This window comes from Colossoma macropomum, unplaced genomic scaffold, assembly GCF_904425465.1.
Source record: "Colossoma macropomum unplaced genomic scaffold, Colossoma_macropomum, whole genome shotgun sequence".
Lineage (NCBI taxonomy): Eukaryota > Metazoa > Chordata > Actinopteri > Characiformes > Serrasalmidae > Colossoma > Colossoma macropomum.
This window is the reverse complement of record NW_023494807.1, coordinates 10,506,308-10,526,562: the sequence shown is the minus strand read 5'-3', so window position 1 is coordinate 10,526,562 and position 20,255 is coordinate 10,506,308. Positions and strand designations below refer to the sequence as shown.

General features: G+C 38.8%; 1 pseudogene; it reads left to right on the top strand.

The window, feature by feature from the left end:
* The first annotated feature begins 304 nt into the window (after positions 1 to 304).
* LOC118796682 lies at positions 305 to 20,036 on the top strand (annotated as a pseudogene).
* The last annotated feature ends 219 nt before the right edge of the window (positions 20,037 to 20,255 follow it).

The window sequence follows — 20,255 nt, the reverse complement described above, 5'->3', positions numbered from 1 at the left end:
AATTCCCTCTAAAGATAAACATCTCAACCCTGCTCCCAAGTGAATAGTTCAAAAGCAGCTGATCAAAGGGAATACTTCAAGAAAGGTGACATGTCTCACAGTTGGTGATAAGATTGTATAAAGGTCTCCTTTAAATGGGTCCCTCCTTGAATGCCCCATAATTGCAGGCCACAGAATTCTGCATTTGTGCTGTGTTGTTACTTGGAGTTGGTCCAGTCACGCAGGAAGGAGGTGAGGGTGCACCTACATGTTTCACCTCTGTCCCATTCAGCCCCTCCTCCTGGCCTCTCACCCCACAAACATATAAAACCCTAGCAGTTGAACAGGCAGAGCTGAGAAGCAGAAGACCAGCCCATAGAGAAGAGTGTGAACATCGTCTCTGGAGCCGAGGCATGGAGATCTCCAGCACATCCGCTTTGGTGGTCTTGGTGGTGCTGCTGATTTTGTTGGTCAGATGGAGAAGAAAGGCTTACAATCTTCCCCCAGGACCGCTGGCTCTGCCTCTAGTTGGCAATATCCTGTCCATGGACAAACGCGCGCCCTTTAAAACCTTCCTGAAGGTAAGAGGAACGTGTGTATGTTTACACGTCTTCACTAAATGTATTTTCCAGATGTGGTTACTTGTGAGGAGAAGAGTTTACAAGGCTGCACGTGTGGGAATCACATGTCTAGTCACGTGTAGAAAACATACAGTCTTATGTAAATGCTTAGACACCTGTGGTCAGCTTGCATGTTTTTCTGACCTTCTAAGTGAAAATATGTGAGGATTTATTGTGTTTAACAACAGTGAAAAGATGCTAACACGTCCTCTACAGAGAACACACTCAAATCTAAAATATTTCTGCTAATTTTAATGCATAATTTCTATTTGCTGAATCTAACATAAAATATAAAATGTCCTATTACTTTTGCACTCACTGCATTTTATGCTGTATTATATATTTACTCCAATATGTTAAACTCAGCAATAAACAGCCAAATAAACAGCAATTGTGTGTTTTCTGTAGAGGTTATGTTGACTTATTTATACTAAGAAAATCAACAAAACATGTAATCTGACCAAACTTTGCATATCGTTTCTTTTAACAGCTTCTACTTTTAAGAATTTCATATCAACAAAAGCGTAGAGCTTTATTAACCTGATAAAATTATGAATATTGAAAGCAACAATGAGCAGTGTGTCATAGAGAAATACATTTTAAAGCTCAATCATTGCCTGTGAGTGAAACAAAAACACTGTATTTGTTAAATGAGGCAAATTATAACATGCATTCTTTGGAAGTCAATAAAAATTATGCATAACATTAATTTATACACAAATGCCTGTACAAATGCCTTACTGAGACTGTAAAGTGGCAAAACCCTAAATCAGGAATGTCATGCATAATTCCTGCAGGGCTGCAGGATTGCGCAAGTGCACGTAATACGGATATGGTTTAATCTGATTTATTGAAAGTAGGGGTTGTGGCCTGACTGACCATAAAGGAACAAGCAGGGCAATGTAAACTGTTGTGAAAACCTCTTGCAAGGAACAGTCATACTGATTTATTCTAATCTAATGTGAAACTCAGTGTTGCAAATGGCAAAAAAGCACCATTCACTCTTATGCAAAGCTCAAAATAAAAATAATGAAATATTTATAGCTACTTGCTCTCAATTACAAGCACATTTTATGCACTGTATGGCTGTTAGAAAAACAATCAGCTTTCTCTGAACAGCTCTTTCTGTCCAGGTCTGTATTTAACTCCATTACAGGTCCTTATAGTGATGCAGGTTTGTTGTGACAGTAGCCGATGCATACAGGTTAGTTAGGGTAGTTTTTGAGCTGTGTGGATGTATGTTTATTATATTGGCTCTGTAGCAGAGTGGTTAAATCACTCACTCTGCATGTCATAATGACATCATTCCCATGTTGCACGCTTGTATTCTAATTTAGCCCTTTCTGTCATTGCAGTCCTTAATGTTGTACATATCATGGAAACTCATAAAGCAATGATAATAAAAATATGATTAATTGCACAGCCCTACTTAGCGGTCACAGTTATCACAAGTGAGAAAATCATGCTGAAATCGTTATTTCAGTACTTCTGATAGAATTTTTTTGAAAGTGCAGATTTCAAAATTTTCAATCCAGACCACATTTGTGTTTGTAAGCACATGAGGAGATATTTTATCATGATTTGAATTTGATGAAAAGTTACTGTTGTGTGGACTGTTTTTGTCATTTCTTACCATCAAAACAACCAAAACAATGCAGAAAGAAATGTAGACTCGAAGTCTGTCCATACAGAAGGAAAATATAAATATAATTTATTGCATATCTCACTAACCTATATAGTTATACTTTCATTTAAATAGGACTGGAGTGCTTATTAGGCTTAGGGTTAAGTTTAATAGGTAAACATCTACAAAGCATCTACAGTGGATCATCAAAATAACATACAGCCCAATGGTTCCTCAAGTGGTCTGAGCTGGCTTAGGGATGCTGAACCAAAGAAAATGCAAACAAAAAAAGTTCTCAGGGTTGGGAAGCAGGATATACTGGTTCATGCTGTTGACTATGTCCTTCAACAGTGGAGTAAGACGTATGGGCCTGTGATGACAACATATTTGGGACCCCAGAGAGCGGTGGTCTTGGTGGGCTACGACACGGTCAAGGAGGCACTCATAGACAATGCAGACGACTTTGTAGGCAGAGCCCCTGTTCCTTTTGTTCAAAGAGTTTTGAAAGGCTATGGTAAGTCTGACAATCTGGCACCACTACATTCACTGATAAAGTATATATATATATATATATATATATATATATATATATATACACACAGCTCATTCAGGCGTAACATTATGACCATCTCCTTGTTTCTATGCTCATTGTCCATTTTATCTGCTCCACTTACTATACAGGTGCACTTTGTAGTTCTACAGTTACAGACTGTAGTCCATCTGTTTCTCTGCATACTTTCTTAGCCCCCTTTTACCCTGTTCTTCAGTGGTCCTGAGTGGAGCTGATAAAATGGACAATGAGCATAGAAACAAGGAGGTGGTCATAATGTTATGCCTGATCAGTGTATATATATATATATATATATGTATGTCACTGTTGTCTGAACAAAACCTTGTATCTCCAAAATGGTAACTTTACAGGAGAAGGAAAAAACCTACTTTACTTTTAATGTAAATCAATGGAACCAGAATTTTTTACAAGTCATTTTGGGTCATTTCTTTTGACCCATTCATCATGAAATTTACACACAATTTAAAGGCCAGCAGGCATTTTGAAATTATGTCAGAAACTGAAAAATGACAAAAATGGAGATACAAGGTTTTGTTCCAACAGCAGCGATATATATAACTGTTGTCCAACATGCAGTTGGAGATACACTGACTTGTAGAGAGGAAGGGGACAATTTTCCAGTTCAAACTAAACGAGAAGTATCTGTTTTTGGACTACATAAACACAGAATCATTTCAAAGTGCACAGCTTTTTCCATTAAAAAGAACCATTTTTCAGTCAGTGTTAAAGTGAGATAACAACCTCTGTTTTGTGAGACTGGTTACAGTGGAGTAGCACAAAAAATTATATTTAAATTATGAACCCAGACCCAAAATGAATGTATTGTGTACAGTGAGCAGTTTGATGCAATCTGCAATCTGATTTTAATGCAATCTGCAATCTGATTTTAATGCACAGGGACTTCAGAAAATAAACTAAGACAAATATTACAAACAAATGAAAGAAAACAAAATAATGACCAGGCCCGATATAAAATAATTGTATAGAAAATGTTGTTGCTGACACTGTACTGGATTAAAATTATTTTCTAAATGAATTTACAAAGTATAACTAAAAGAGGAAAGAAGGAAAACAAAGTAAATTGGACTGTGAGAGTAAAATAAGCGATGATAAGTGGAATTTAGTCTAACACTGCTTAATCACTGATGAGCCGCCCAGAAAACGCTGAGCAAAACGCCAGTGGACCACTAGCTTTGCCTTCAGTGGGCCAACAGTGGGCTACTATCCTCTTGCTATAAGGGTTGTTGAAAACAGAACAAGGCTTTCAACGTTCAGCTCTGTAGACCTATGTTGGTTTTGGCAGTGTCAGCAGGGTTGCCAGCTCTTACGGTTTTGGATCTTTTCTCACACTTCCAATCTGCACAAAGAAATCTCAAGTCAAACAAGACAACACATCTGTTCAAGATACGTAATTTTAATGGCTTGATTCAGTCTGAATCTTCATCACTACTTTCCAAAACTGCTGCAGCAACTTCAGCAGCTGTAAACTCTCTGCACGCCATTTCACACGAGTCTCCGATGTGGACTGAGTGAAAAATGAAGGGTTTCCGGCGTGACGGTCAGTCCTTAGTGATGACGTGTATCTCAGCCCCTCTTCATAGGCTCAAGCTGTGGTTGAAATTGTTGTTTTAAATAGTGGATATGCACTCCAGTCTCACTCCAACTACATGAAAATCTCACTCTAATCACCTCACACAGCTGGCAACCCTGGTATCAGGGTTCCTGAGGAAGACAGCAGGGCCTATAGCCACAATGCTCCTGACTGCTTTGTAGCATTAGCTGCTTTCAAGAGCATTTTTTTAGGAAATCCCACTTAAGCCACAGCCACACCGAACGGTCGCCCAGCTATTTTCTTCGCTGAGGTTTAGCACAAACCAGGCGAGTATGTGCGGCCTTGATGTGATGAGGTTTGTGGAGGGAATGCATCGTTCAGTTAACTCATTTTTAAATTGTGAGCGACAAGCAGGAGCAGCTCTTCTATTTCTTTATTACATTCTGCAACTTGAACTCTTGTTTTTCATTAACTCATGCATCCAAAGTACCAGTTAAAGTTCACCTAGATGAACTCAGCCACACCCTGAGGCAAATTCTATTCAGTATACACTGATCAGGCATAACATTATGACCACCTCCTTGTTTCTACGCTCATTGTCCATTTTATCAGCTCCACTTACTATATAGGTGCACTTTGTAGTTCTACAATTACAGACTGTAGTCCATCTGTTTCTCTGCATACTTTGTTAGCCCCCTTTTACCCTGTTCTTCAGTGGTCAGGACCCCCATGGACCCTCACAGAGCAGGTACTATTTGAGTGGTGGATCATTCTCAGCCCTGCAGTAACACTGATGTGGTGGTGGTGTGTTAGTGTGTGTTGTGCTGGGTGTGAGTGGATCAGACACAGCAGTGCTGCTGGAGTTTTTAAACACTGTGTCCACTCACTGCCCACCAATTAACACCAATTAATGACCAAAAATGGAGGAAGGAACTTTATTAAGAGATTTCTGCTGAATGTGGAGCTTTTCAGTATAACCTTTAACCCTCTCTGCATCTCTCTCAGGCCTTACCATCAGTAATGGCGAACGCTGGCGTCAGCTCCGGAGGTTCACTCTCACCACCCTGAGAGATTTTGGGATGGGCCGCAAGAGGATGGAGGGATGGATTCAGGAGGAGAGCAAACACCTTCTGGAAACCTTCAAAGAAACCAAGTGTGAGTCAATTCATTTCAGCTTCAACAAACCAACCAAGTAAACGATTCAGGTTTCATATATTGAATTATGTTGAAAAATGTCTGGAAGCTGAAGTTTGGAATTTTACATCCTGTAGCTGCTCCATTTGACCCCATGTTCTACCTGAGTCGAGCCGTGTCCAACGTGATCTGTGCGCTGGTGTTCGGTCAGCGCTTCAGCTATGATGACAACAACTTCCTCTGTCTTCTCCAGGTCATTTCTGGGGTTCTGCGCTTTGGCAGCAGCTCGTGGGGACAGGTGAGAAAACGGGAAGGGATGATTCTCCTGAACTGATTTTCTGAATAAAACTCTCTGAAACACTTCTGAGAAAGATGGATCAAGTTCACAGACAAATATTCAACGTTGAGCATTTTAATTTCTTGATGACTCTTCTGCAATCTGTCATGTTTTGTTGCTTTGGCCGAGACACTCGAGCAGTCATATGACTTTATTACTCTTTTATATGTATATATATATATATATATATATACATATAAAAGAGTAATAAAGTCATATGACTGCTCGAGTATATATATATATGTCGATGCTGTCAAAACGAAATCTCATATTTACAAAATGGTAACTTTACAGGAGAAGGAAAAAACCTACTTTACTTTTGATGTAAGTCAATAGAACCAGACTTTTTTACAAGTCATTTTGGGCTGTTTAATTTGGTCCAATATGCCAAAACATGGAGAGAAATATGTGGATAGTGTAACACTGAGTTGACAAATCAGACACTCGCAGATAAAAGATGAACCATAGGGTTTACTAGAAAGAGGATTAGCTGAAATAACAGAGTTAATACCAGACCAGGTCAGAAACCAGATTAACACAACACAATACAGAGGTTAGGGCGATAACCGAGTCACAAACAAGCGAGGGGCATAACCACAGAGCAAATACACAGGTAGGCTTAGCCAAAGGGACAAATCTGAGAATAAGTAACAAGAACATAAACGGGGTAGCTAGTAAATAAGAGAACGACTCAGTATGTTTTAAGTTTCACGTTTCAAGTTTCAAGACAAAGTTTCATTTGTCATTTGCACAACATGTCAGGACATTCATGCATTGAAATGCTTGTGGTGAGGCTCAGCATAATCACTCTACAAAAAGTAAACAAAGTGAAAATAAAATACAGAAAAAAATCTTGAAACTGAAATATATTAAATATACACAAAATATAGAGACAGGAGGGACCTATGTAAGAAAAAAAACCTCTCTGCTATGTACAAATATATTTATATTAAGATATAATCTGTGAACAATATATAGATTTTAAAGTGACTTAAGTGACTCAGTGTTATTATCATTTAAAGTGACTTAGTGTTAAAGTGTTATTGTCCAAAGCACTAATATGAAATAATAATACTGACACAGTGACTGAGTGAAATGGTAACTGGGGAAGGACCCACAGCTTCACAAAGAAAGACTGCAAACAGACAGGTTTATAAACACAGGAACACAGGTGATGATAATCAGTACTCAGGTGACTGAGATCTGCTGGATGGCATATGATTGATTTGTAGGGCCACATGGCAAACTGAGGGATTCTGAAGTGGAGTCTGTAATAGAATAAGAGTCCGACTGAGAACCGGGAAGCGTGACAAACAGAAAGATACCAGCTGCTCCAAAGCTCCTCCTCCATCTAAGGGATTATTTTATGAAAAATGATTTAATACTTCAAAATTGTCTTCTATGTATGCTATGGTATCTCTTGACAGACAGACAGTTTATATTTAGAGGAAAAATTGGAGGTACTTCTTTATTAAGAACTCAAAACTTATGTGATGAGTTTTTGCATATTTATCACTGAAAGTCACTTTGCAGGACAGTCCCACTCAGGGACATGGGAAGTGGGGGTGCTGAGGAGGCTGCAGCACCCCCAGATTTCAAGACTGCTAATAATAATAATAATAATAATAATAATAATAATAATGAAACATTCTAAAATTCATAATAATTTGAATGTAGTAAAGACCCATGTGTCAGTTTGCAGGACGTCATTGTTCGCATCGCATATATATGCTGCTCAAAATTTCACCACCCACAACTTTAATGCGTGTCGCTGCTGCTTCATCCCTGGACCCAGTAGACCAGGGGTGTCAAACCACTAAAAGGGCCATATTAAAAATTCTCAGCAAATCTGTGGGCCAGCTGCGTTTTTATTTCTTTTTGCCATTGTTTATTCAATTTATTTGCCTTAACTGCAAAAGCAAAATAGGCACTAAATATTAAAAAATAATTCTAAATAAAAATAAATTGTTTTAGGTAGTTTTTTTAAATTGCCTATTTGCTTGAACTAGACACCTGGCATCTTTTCTTTTTGTGTATCCGCTGGCCCAGAGATTGTTGATGGGGGTCAGAATGCACACTATGGTACAGTACATGCTGGGGACTGTAGTGCATTTCAGGGTAAAACGGGCTAATAATAATAGAGAATTAAAATAATTTAGTGGGCCAAAAAGGACTGTGTCACGGGCCTGACTTGGTCCGCGGGCCTTGTGTTTGATCAACGGGCTGTAGACACTAAGCAGAGCTGAATGAGGCAAAGAAGCTACTATGGGCTCATCCGAATCCTTCACCTCCACTACAGCAGGGGGAGCCTGCACCCATTATGGTTTTCTGACAGACCCACAAGCAATACCCCAACTAACAAATCTAAAACATACTTTAAACAAACATAATACTTTAATTTCTTAACAAGCTGCTTAAAATAGGAATATAATTCAAATACCTCTTAAAACTTAAACAAATGAAATCAAATATGACAGCAAGAGGATAGTGGGCCCACTATTAGCCCACTGATGGCAAAGCTGGTGGTCCACTGCCGTTTTGTTCTGTGTTTTCTGGGCGGCCCACTGGTAGTTAAGCAAAGTATTTTCCACAAAAAAATTCCACTTATCATCACTCATTTTAAACTCACAGTCCAAATGACTTCTTTTCCCTTCCTTCCTTTTTTAGTTATAAGTTGTAAATTAGTTTAGTAAATAATATAATAATATTTTTTTCTGTACAGTCATTTTATATCAGGCCTAGTCATTATTTTTTTCCTTCAATTGTAACGTTTATCTTTGTTTATTTTCTAAAATAAAAGTGAAAATAAAATGTGCATTTAAAATCTGTTTGAGGAGATTAAAAACTAGTTAGAGCTTGTATGCAGGACAATAATCTGGGTGGTCCGAGGGTTGACCAGCAGTGGCAAACAGTCGGATCTGCTTGCAATCTGGAATCAAATGAAACCACGGTTAGCATTAGCACCCAGTCACCCTGCTAACAACCAAAGTTCCTCACATCTTGACCAAATTTCTCCAGTTCAGTAAAAATGCCAACTGAAAGGGATCAAAGTTTCCTGAATTAGCAGCCCAGTTTTTTTCTTTTGCATTAAATCGCTTGTGATTTGCACAGAAAGTTGCTGTGCTGTAAAAATAATTATGCAGCTTTTAAACTTAATAAAATTGATTAACCAAATAACCAGGTTAACTTGAAATGCTGAGTTCACTGAACTTCAAATAATAAATAAACAAATTTAAAACACAAATCGTTCTTCTGTTGACTTAATATTATAACCAATGAACTCAAAATTTCACGTTAACTCAGTTGCTCACTTTTTTAAATTAAAACACTACATTTTTTACAGTGTGTAAATGTGGCTTATGGAGATTGAAAAACACTGAATACAAAGAAGCTAAAGTTACAACAGCTCAAAGTTCAACAACACCTAAAACACTAATTAAACTCCTCCCATCTCACAGTTGTACAATATCTTCCCACGGCTGATGGACCTCCTCCCAGGCAAACATCTCAACATCTTCAAGGAGGTGGAAGCGCTCAGGGTCTTCGCTATGAGCAAAGTAGAAAAGCACAAGGAGAATCTGGACCCTGACAACCCTCGAGACTTCATCGACTGCTTCCTCATCCGACTCAACCAGGTAAACAAGGCCTCATCCGCAGTTACTGCTATAGTAGCTGCTGCTTGTGTTGCTGCTGAAACATCTAAAGCAGGGTTTTAATGGAGGACCAGTGTTTCCCACCTAACTTAGAACAATATACAATTCACTTAACGGTATTAAAACAACATTTGACAAAGCTGTAACCAACAAGCATTGGATCCCTCTAAACTCTTAAGGACTCGTTGACGTGTCTAGAAAGCTTCTTCTGAAATGAAGGGTATTAATAGTGAATTTGTCCCCCTTTACCCCTCTGGGAAGGCTTTATACTAGATGTTGAACATTGCTGTGAGGATTTGATTGAGCATTAGTGAGGTCAGGTACTGATGTTGGATGGTCAGTTCTGGATCACTCCAACTCATCCTAAATGTATAGCTCCATCACTCCAGAGAACACAGTTCCACAGCTCTACAGCCCAATGCCTGACTATGTAGATAATTTTGGACTTTTAGTGTCTCTTACATACAATCCCATTTCCAAAAAAATTGGGACGCTGTGCAGAATAAAAATAGGATGAAATGATGGGCAAATCATGTAAACCATATTTTTAAAGTAAAATACTACAAAGACAACATATCAAATGTTGAAGTGGGAAATTTTATTGTTTTTTGAAAAATATATGCCCATTTTGATGCCAACGACACATTCCAAAAAAGTTGGGACGGGGACATGTTTGCCACTGTGCTTCATCACCTTGTCTTTTAACAACACTCTGCAAGTGTTTGGGAACTGAGGAGACACTGCTGTAGTTTTGAAAGTGAAATGTTTACCCATTCTGGTTTAATACAGGATTTCAGCTGCTTAACAGTTCAGATGTCAAATGTTATCAGTGGGTGACAGATCTGGACTGCAGGCAGGTCAGTTTAGTGCCCGGACTTTTTTAATACAGAGCAATGCAGCTGTAGTACATGCAGAATGTGGTTTGATATTGTCTTGCTGAAATCCTCAAGGCCTTCAATGAAAAAGAGGTCATCTGGATGGCAGCGTATGTTGCCGAAACATGTATATATCATTTTCATATTCATATCATTTTCACAGACAGTGTTTTTGAGAAGTGTTTCTGAGCCCATGCAGTGATTTCCACTACAGAATCATATCTGTTTTTAATGCAGTGCTGTCTGAGGGCCCAAAGATCACGGCCAGCATATACTGGTTTTTGGCCTTGTCCCTTACATACAGAGATTTCTCCAGATTCTCTGAATCCTTTAATGATATTATGTACCATAGATGATGAAAAGCAAAAGTTCTTTGCTATTTTACGCTGAGAAACGTTATTCTTGAATTGTTGCACTATTTGCCTGTGCAGTCTTTCACAGAGTGGTGAACCCCTCCTCATCTGTACTTCTGAAAGACTCAGCCTCTCTGAGATGCTCTTTATACCCAATCATGTAACTGACCTGTTGCCAATTAACCACCAGGTGTTTTTTTAGCATTACACAACTTTACCAGCCTTTTGTTTGTTGCCCCAGTCCCAACTTTTTTGGAATGTGTTGTTGGCATCAACTTTAAAATGGGCATATATTTTTCAAAAAACAATAAAATTTCTCAGTTTCAACATGTGATATGTTGTCTTTGTACTATTTTCAACGAAATATAGGGTTTAAATGATTTGCACATCATTGCATTTTGTTTTTATTTACATTTTGCACAACGTCCCAACTTTTTTGGAAATGGGGTTGTATTGGTTTTATAGCATTGACTGAGTAATTCACAGTACTTATTTAATAAGAAGACAATAAGAGTATTAAATGGTAAGAATGTTGATTTAAAGAGTAGTGAATTTTAAGAGCAGATTATTTGATGTAAAATTAAGGTATCTAATCCCAAAAATTTGTAAGGGCTGTTTTGACTGGAAATTAAATAAGTGAAGGGTGATGTCTGACGTCTGCACAGTACTTTGTATATATATATATATATATATATATATATATATATATATATATATATATATGTATGTGTTTTATTTTTTTCAACAGGAGAAGGACATTCCCAATACAGAGTTCCACTATGAAAATATGATAGCTACTGTCCAAAATTTATTCCTGGCTGGGACCGAGACCACCAGCACTACTATCAGATATGCTCTGATGTTACTAATCAGGCACTCTGAAAATACAGGGTAAGGCACCAGTTACCACCAAGACGTTAATACACACACACACACACACACACGTTTTTTAAAAATGCTGTCCCATGTTTTCATGTCACTACTGAAACACAAAGTTTTAGTTAATGTTGCCCACCTGTCAAATGGAGAAACATCCTCATCCCTTTCATGCCTTTCAACTCCTGAAGTTGGCTTTTTATTCACCAGCTTCTAGTTTGAAGCTTCTAGTTGGTGCAGCTGTTACATTCTGGCACCTCAGGTGAAATATGGCTCATACGTTTCATGTCACTCATCAGCTCTCAGGATCGGCTGAGAAAGAGGAATATCGGCCAGTCACTGATCACATATTTGGGCTGAATATCAGCCGATACCGATACACAGCCGATCGATCTGTTCATCTCTAACACCATCAGTTGCACATCAGGACCATTAATGAAATGGCAGAAGGTGAAGTCTGTAAATCTGTAAATTACATGGTGTAGTTGCTCATAGTCACGTCTGTTCTCCTCTCAGAGCGCATGCAGAAAGAGATTGACACTGTGATTGGACAAGAGAGAAGCCCCACAATGGACGATAGGAAGTCCCTCCCATTCACCGACGCAGTGATCCATGAGGTGCAGCGCTACATGGACCTCGTACCCTCTCAATGTTCCACATTACGCTTTACGGGACATCACATTCAGAGGATATACTATTCCCAAGGTAAACAATAAAATAATAACTCCCTCAAAGCACATGCACTTTTATACCACAGTGTTTTTACTTATATAAAACTAATATGGTCAAATAAGCATTTGTTATCAGTACAAAAAATAGAATGTGAGACATTTTATTTCAGTTTGTCCAGAATTATGAACTGAGCTGCACTGTAAGCTGTAAACATTGGGTTTACTCTTTAAGAGCACATAGAAGACTCTAAAATCACCTATTACATGTTCATAACATCACTTATGAAGTTCTTATAATAGTAGTATCCAAAATGTCTCAAATTTAAAATACACTCACAAATTTACTAAGATAATTTAAAAATTGATTGTATTGATTGTACCATTTTTAAAGGCTCTTTAAAGAATCATGTACATTCAATGCAAAGAAATACAATGGAATTAAAATGATTCTTTCAATTGAAATATATATATATATATATATATATATATATATATATATATATATATATGTGTGTGTGTGTGTGTGTGTGTGTGTGTGTGTGTGTGTGTGTGGTGTGTGTATGTGTGTGTATCGCTGATGTTGGAAGAAAACCTCCAAATCTCTATTTTTGACGCTTTTCAGTTTTTGACATAATTTGAAAACACCTGCTACCCTAATGACCCAGATCCTAATTTCATGATGAATTAACTAAAAGAAACGACCCAAAATGACTTGGACAAAAAGTCTGGTTCCACTGAGTAACATCAAAAGTAAAGTAGTTTTTTTTCCTTCTCCAGTTAAGTTACCACTTTGGAGAAACGAGGTTTTCTTCGCTCTGAAAAAATATCATAAATACAATTTATACAATGTACGACATTCTATAAACACCTTTTTGAAGTCTAGTAAATCTGCACTGTATATTTTTATATAAAATATAAAAATCATTAATCTGAAAGGCGAATGTATATACCCATATGAGCAGAGTCTACTTAAAAATGCACCCACATATTAAAGAAATGGTTCACAGAAAAATCAAACTTTCAATCACAGTCGATCAGCCAAGGCATGTTTGGTGTCTGAAGTTTGCTTCCTTAGTTTTATCACTGGTGCCACGAGGCTAACCTCACTAACAACTAATGGAAGTCTGTGTCACCCAAAATCTATCAGCCTCATAGCTCCTGTGCAAAACTAGAGAACAAAACTACAAACACCAAACATGCCTGTCGAACACGTCTGAGCTACAGGGGGAAATTAGGAAACTCAGTGTTTACTGTCAGTATTTACGTGCTGTACGTGTGACAGTAAAACAAAAAACACCAAACGCTGTTGGTTTTGGAAAGCATTTGATAAACCTTCTATGACCTTTATTGATCTCACTCCTGCAGGACACAGTGATTCTCCCCTTGCTGCACTCTGTTCTGAGGGATGAGGGACACTGGGACAGCCCCTGGACTTTTAACCCCAAACACTTCCTGGACACCAACGGCAACTTTAAGAAGAACCCAGCATTCCTGCCCTTTTCTGCAGGTAAACACAACAGATAATCAGATGTGCAACACAAAAAAAATCATTAACGCAGAAAACCCCTTCGCAGCTCTGGACACGCCCACACAGGCTCCTCAGCAGACCCTTTGATCTGTTTACTCGGTTTGATGTTGAAAAACACTGAGATAATCATTAACACGCCAGACGCATATGAGGTCTGTGACTGCGCTCTAAAACCTGACTAACACACACTGCTGCTCAAAATGTTCTCAATGCAGGTCTAAGAATTATTTAAGAGAGAATGAATGAGTAATTATGGAGCTTTTAGGCAAAATTGCAATTTGTAAATATATCTACACTAAATGGTTCTTTTAGGGTTCTTTAGTTCTATATAGAACCATGCCATGCTTAGCTGGTTCTTTGCATGGTAAAATGGTTTTTTAGATTGATGGAAAATGTGTTGTATATGGCTCTATATAGAACCTTTTTGATGATGGCTCTATATAGCACCAATATGGTTCTTCTGTTGTTACAAGCTTGACGTTGTAACGATAGCAGAACCCTTTTTTGGTGCTACATAGACAAGCTTGACTGTGTAACAACAGCAAAAACCATTTTTGGTGCCATATACAACACATTCTCCATCAATCTCAAGAACCATTTCACCATGTAAAGAACCATGGAAGCATGCAAATGGTTCTTTAAGTGTTCATGGTTCTATATAGAACCATTATCTATATCGTTGAAGAACCATCTTTTTCGACCTGTTATGGTTATGATGTCAAACTTAATAGAACAATATATAACACATTCTCCATCAGTCTAAAGAACCATTTCACCAAGCAAAGGACCATCTAAGCATTAAATGATCCTATATAGAACTCACGAAAGAACTCTTACGAAAGAACCCTTGAAGAACCATTTAAGCATGTATTTGTAAACCCATATACAAATTGCAGTATTGCACAAAAGCTCTATAATTACCAATTAATCACTCCATCACTCTTCTGAATAATATATACATATATATACATACATATATATATATATATATATATATATATATATATATATATATATATATACATTTTTAGCTCCCAGAAAGCATCAGGCCTTCTCTGAAGACCTAGAAGGCCCTGAACACATTATAGACATGTTAATAATGACACTCACACTGACCACCTCTCTGTCCCTCCTCCTGCAGGTAAGCGGTCGTGTGTGGGCGAGTCTCTGGCTCGAATGGAGCTGTTTATATTCATCGTGTCTCTGCTCCAGCATTTCACCTTCAGCTGCCCTGGTGGGCCGGCCAACATGGACACCAGTCCTGAAGTCAGTGGCTTTGCCAACCTGCCCCGCAAATACCATCTTATCGCCACCCCCCGCTGAACAGGGACAGTACTGCAGGCTGTGAGGGCCACGAAAACATTCCACTCAGACTGAATCTCACTATAATGATGTACTTTCCAATTCACACAGTTAAATGGAAGATGCACGAACCCACTAATTTTATCTGAAGTGCGTCCCAGAGTGGAGTAAATTGGTTTAGGGTCTTGAACATATCAGTGGATTTTATGTACACCACTTTTTTAATTCAGTTGTGGTTTCTGGTTTATTCAGATGCAACAATGCGAGGAGACCTCGAGTATAACTCTGCAGACGTTCAGGTTAAGGTTCAGAAAGTAAACATCCACCCCTGGGGATCTCCACACTTGTTTAGAACTAATCGGAAAAGCCAAAGATTATCGAGCGAGGAGACCTACCACTCAATAATGTCTTCAGACACTAGAGGGCGCACCAGAGAGAGTCAAAAAATGAATGCGTTTCTATGGAGCTTTTGTTCTCAACCAGGGCCGTAACTAGGATGAAAATTTTAATGAGGTCCATTTTACATTCTCCTTTAGAGATTGTTTTGTTCATTTTTTTTTTTACCAAATCACTGCTCCTTTTTTACCCATCCATAACTGCTATGCACCTTTTCCTTTCATTTTTTTCTTTCCCCATCCCTTCATTCTTCTATAAACTGCTATTACTCTTCCATAAACTGCTTTGACTCCAGTTAAGTGTATTTAATTGATCATTTATTTATTTCTGTTTATTTTTAGCTGAAAAAAAAACTGTGTTGAATCCTACATAAAGTCAAGTAGTTTAAAATTGATTTTATTTTATTTACCTCTCTCTCTGTCTGTCTGTCTATCTCTCTCTCTCTCTCTCTCTCTGCTTGTCTCTTTTGCATCTCTGTCCTCACTGATTATGTAAAAGCTCACATTAAACACACGTTATAAAAGGCTGTCTGTACTAAACCCCAGCTAACAGGAAATATAGCTACTCATATAGTTAATGAGACAAAATACAGTCTAATGTAGCTGCTGAGTTCTTAATAATGTTAGCTACATGATGCTATACCATCAATATGCTGGTTAACAGTAAACTTTCTCATGCTGGTTGTGGTCTGTTATGATGAGTAGGTAACTTTTATTTCTAATCTAATCACTAATATAGCCGACTACAGAGCCAGTAGCCTGAACTGAGCTGGAGCTAAACTAAAGCTCTGTGAGGCAAGAAAACGAGCAGCCCAAGCACAAACTGAAATATAGGACACGACTGACTCGTGGCCGTATGACCTTAATGTGACGCTCAGATTGGAATTCATGTGTTTTTTCTCCACTGCGCTGCGCCATCATTCAGCGTTACCATGGCAGCAGCGCTGAACAGAAGTTAATGCCTGTAAAAGATGGAAAAGCAGCTCATCTCACCTTTTTCTCCTTCGTCTCGCTCTAATAATGAAGCTGAGAGCTGATCAGAGTTAATTATCTTCTCAGCGAAGCTCGTTCTGCTCGTTAGTCTGTTTGCTGATGATGCACGTGATTCATTCACGTCACGTTACTGAGTAGGATGTGCTCATGTGGGTCGTTTCAGGACGCTGGTTCATTCACATTAATGACAGATTTGAGTCACTTACCTAAATGAGTGTGAACCATCGTGTCAGAGAGATCGGATTTGAGCGACGAGGCTTGTAATGTGAACGTAGCCTAAGATCCCAACAGTACAAATAACAAGTCGGTTTAAATTCAGCTGCAGAAACGAATATTGTTAAATGAAGTGCAGGTAAAGCAACTGATTAAGTGTAGGCGTGAATTGTCAGAACATGGTGTGCATACATGTGAAATTCATTTCAATCCTTTCTTGAATGTTGGTCAGTCCAAGTTATTTGAAAATGGTGGATTTTTCTCAGCTAGGATCCTCCAGCCAGAGAATGAACATGTTAATCTAAAAAGGTCTATATATATATATATATATATATATATATATAGCTTTATATATAGTATTAGATATCTCAAATACTATCTAGCATTTACATAGTGCAGTAGTCAGTAGAGCTGCCATCCATATTTACTAATCATTTATTTAATAATAGTATCTTAATACTGAAAGTACGTTTGAATTAAAATATTATTATTAATGAACATGTCTAGCTATATGTGTCCAAGACATAAAACACACAAACAGTACCATTCAAAACTTTGGAATCATTTATTTTATTAAGAGTTTTGTAGTTTTATTATAGTAGTAATTTAGTGAAGATTTAAAGCTGCTAAGACAGGAACATCTTGTCATTTAGCTTGATTCATTTGCATCCACTGAGGAAAATCTTTAGCAGTTGAGCTCCATCCACTCCCATTCATTGAGGACTCTCTCTAGCACCCTCTAGTGTTTTGTAGGCATGTTTTGGCCTATTGGGAGGAACAGGAAGTGGCCCGACTCCCCTGAAACCAGGCATGTCAAACTGGAGACCCTCCAGGCCAAAGTGCTGCAGAGATTAGCATTTACCCTCATTTACTGCTCTAAGTTCAGTTCATGAAGGCCTTGCTAATTAGCTGATGAGCTGAATCAGGTGTGTTTAACAAGGCAGTGTGTTGAAGTCTGCAGTGCTGAACTGTTTTGGCCCGCGAGGACTGGAGCCTGACACATGTGCCTTAACTGACTTTTTACTTTCTGGACCCGAACTACTTACCTCTGATTGCCGAAGCACCTGTTTTCCTTTTACAGCTGTGTTAATGTTCACATAAGTCGACAAATTTCAGATTATTTTTAAAGAGGAAAAAAAATAGATATCATGTTTTGAGACATAGACTTTTACTATACATAGACTTTTTCAGTATTGAGAAAAAAAAGCCCAGTTAATTAAACGTGGGTGGGCTTGTAGCATAAGCCCCTCTCCCTCCCTTCTCACTTTACTCTATTAGGCTGCACCCAGATGCCTAATTTTGGTCACTGGCATTGAAAGACTCTGTGAAGAAGTACTCATCAATACCAAGTCTGATTCCATACTGAGTGATGTAGTTGTTACTGTAAATGAGTGTAGTGTACCATAACAGTTATATCACTAAAATCTAGCTGATTTTAAATGATGTGAACTAGCTAGCTATGCTACATTAGTTAGCTCGGATCGAGTACCGCTGCAGTGGAGAGGAGCGGGTTTTGTTCCTCGTCAGTAAAGCATTCCTGTACAGCTGTAAGTAAAGTGGGTTTCATAGTTTTGATCCTCATCTGTCTCTTTTAGCAACAGCACAGCAACGGCAGGAATCACATCCGAGGCTAATGCATCCAAAGAGCTCACGTGTCGAGTTTTACATGTGAAGTCTTCTGATTGGCTGGCTGAGCTGTAGCTGAATGTCCACTAAAGCCAGACAGACACTGTGTGATTTTAGAAATCTTGTTCTTCGGCGACTCACACCGTACATCTGAGTGGTCCATCGTGTTCGGACAAAGCTATGATTTATATTCTCACACTGTGTAAAGACACTCCGTCCATGCTGCGTGAAGTGCTCTGTTCGTGAACAACTTCAAATAGAGCTTCTTCATTCAAAGTAACACCCTGAGTACTGAGTAAAGAGAAACTGCGCAGCGCTGCTAACACTGAGCACTGAAGCTAAAGCAAGCGGTGATGTACTTGGTAGGACAATACGGTCTCTCTACAGCCTGTTTTACATAACAAATCACCGTATTAACGTTTCTACCTCGTAATTCTATTCAGTCAAAGAGAGTAAAGTCAGCTTAGTTGGACTTTAGTAGAAAATGTCGACTCTTTTGCTTCCGTTTTTCTAGCCTTCGTGTCTCCATCCGTATTGGGGAAGTGGTTCTGATTGACTGTTTAAAACGGGCTCACAGTGTAGGTCTGGTGGGAATCTGCCAGGGCAGAATGTTTAGGCCCAAAACATACTTCACGCAAGTACGCAAACGCAGACGCTTCGAGCTACGCAGACAGGGTTTTGCGCGTAGTTGCGTTGAAAAATGTGTTACAACACATTTCATAACGTGACGCAAGCGCAAGCTGCAATATGAGCATTACAGCAAGGGGTGCTGTAATGACAGCCAAGCCTGACCAAGTGGTCTTGCACCACAAGCATGCTTCTCAACTCCTATAGCAGACGAGCAGTTGAGTCTCAGGCAAAGATGGCATAAAAATATGATTAATTATCGCATTTCCATTCCAAAAGAAGAGGTTAAGCAGCTCACTCTCCTCTACTGTCCACATTTAGCTGTTGAGGCTATTGGAATAACATTAGATCCCTCTCTGATTTGTCCTCTATTGCCCCCTTCAGTACTTCAGAGTGTTTTCAAGCCACAGCATTGTAGTAACGCATGGTGAGTTTGTACAGAAGGACTGAGAGTTTGCAGTGCGTTAAACAAGCCCTGTCATGTGCGTTCGCGTCCTTGTGTCAAAGTATGTTTCGGGCCTTAAAGTGACCAGTGACTTGAGCTGAGCCTCCTTCACTGCCAGCTTATGTCATTTGCTCACAGTGCGGCAGCTACACTCGGCTTACGTCTCAGCTGATATAGGAATGTAGGTATCAGTGAATTTTGATGAGTATGAGTTAATGAGCACGATGTCGACCCGATACTCAATACCAGTATCGGTATGGATGCATCCCTACTAAAGACACAGGAGCAGGAGAAGATGAGGCAGTGAGGTGCGATTGCACAGCTGAGCATTCCGTCACTCAGGCTGGTTATCTGATAAGATGATCGGAGACGATCAGTCAAGCCAAATGTCAGGAGAGCAGCGGATCACTGTCCCTTACTGAATATCAATGGGTAGAAAGCAGCGGCGTCCTGTACTGTACGCTTCCAATTAAGGCCATTCAACAAAAACTGGGGCACAGAACTGGGCCAAGTTTCAAAGCTGTCTAACATGCCTTCATGATACAACAATATTCAGTGAAAAGTGATGGCTGATCTGTAAATTGCAATAAACACAAATGTACACAAAGGGAATTTAAATGAGGTTTTTTTTTTACTACTGTTAATAAATGTTTACCCACAAATAAAGTGTCTCTGTTGATAGAATTTGTTAATCTACATGACATTTTGTGTCTTTTAGGTGCAAGAAAAACGTGCACTCTATTTATTACAGGTAGTCCGTAACAATGCAGCATATTACCAAAAGGAATGGCACGCAGAAGTGATGAAACTCCAGGTACAGGGAGGAAAAGACGCGTAAAGGCATAGAAAGTCTTGAAAGGAGCTACATGTAAGAGGGTTAA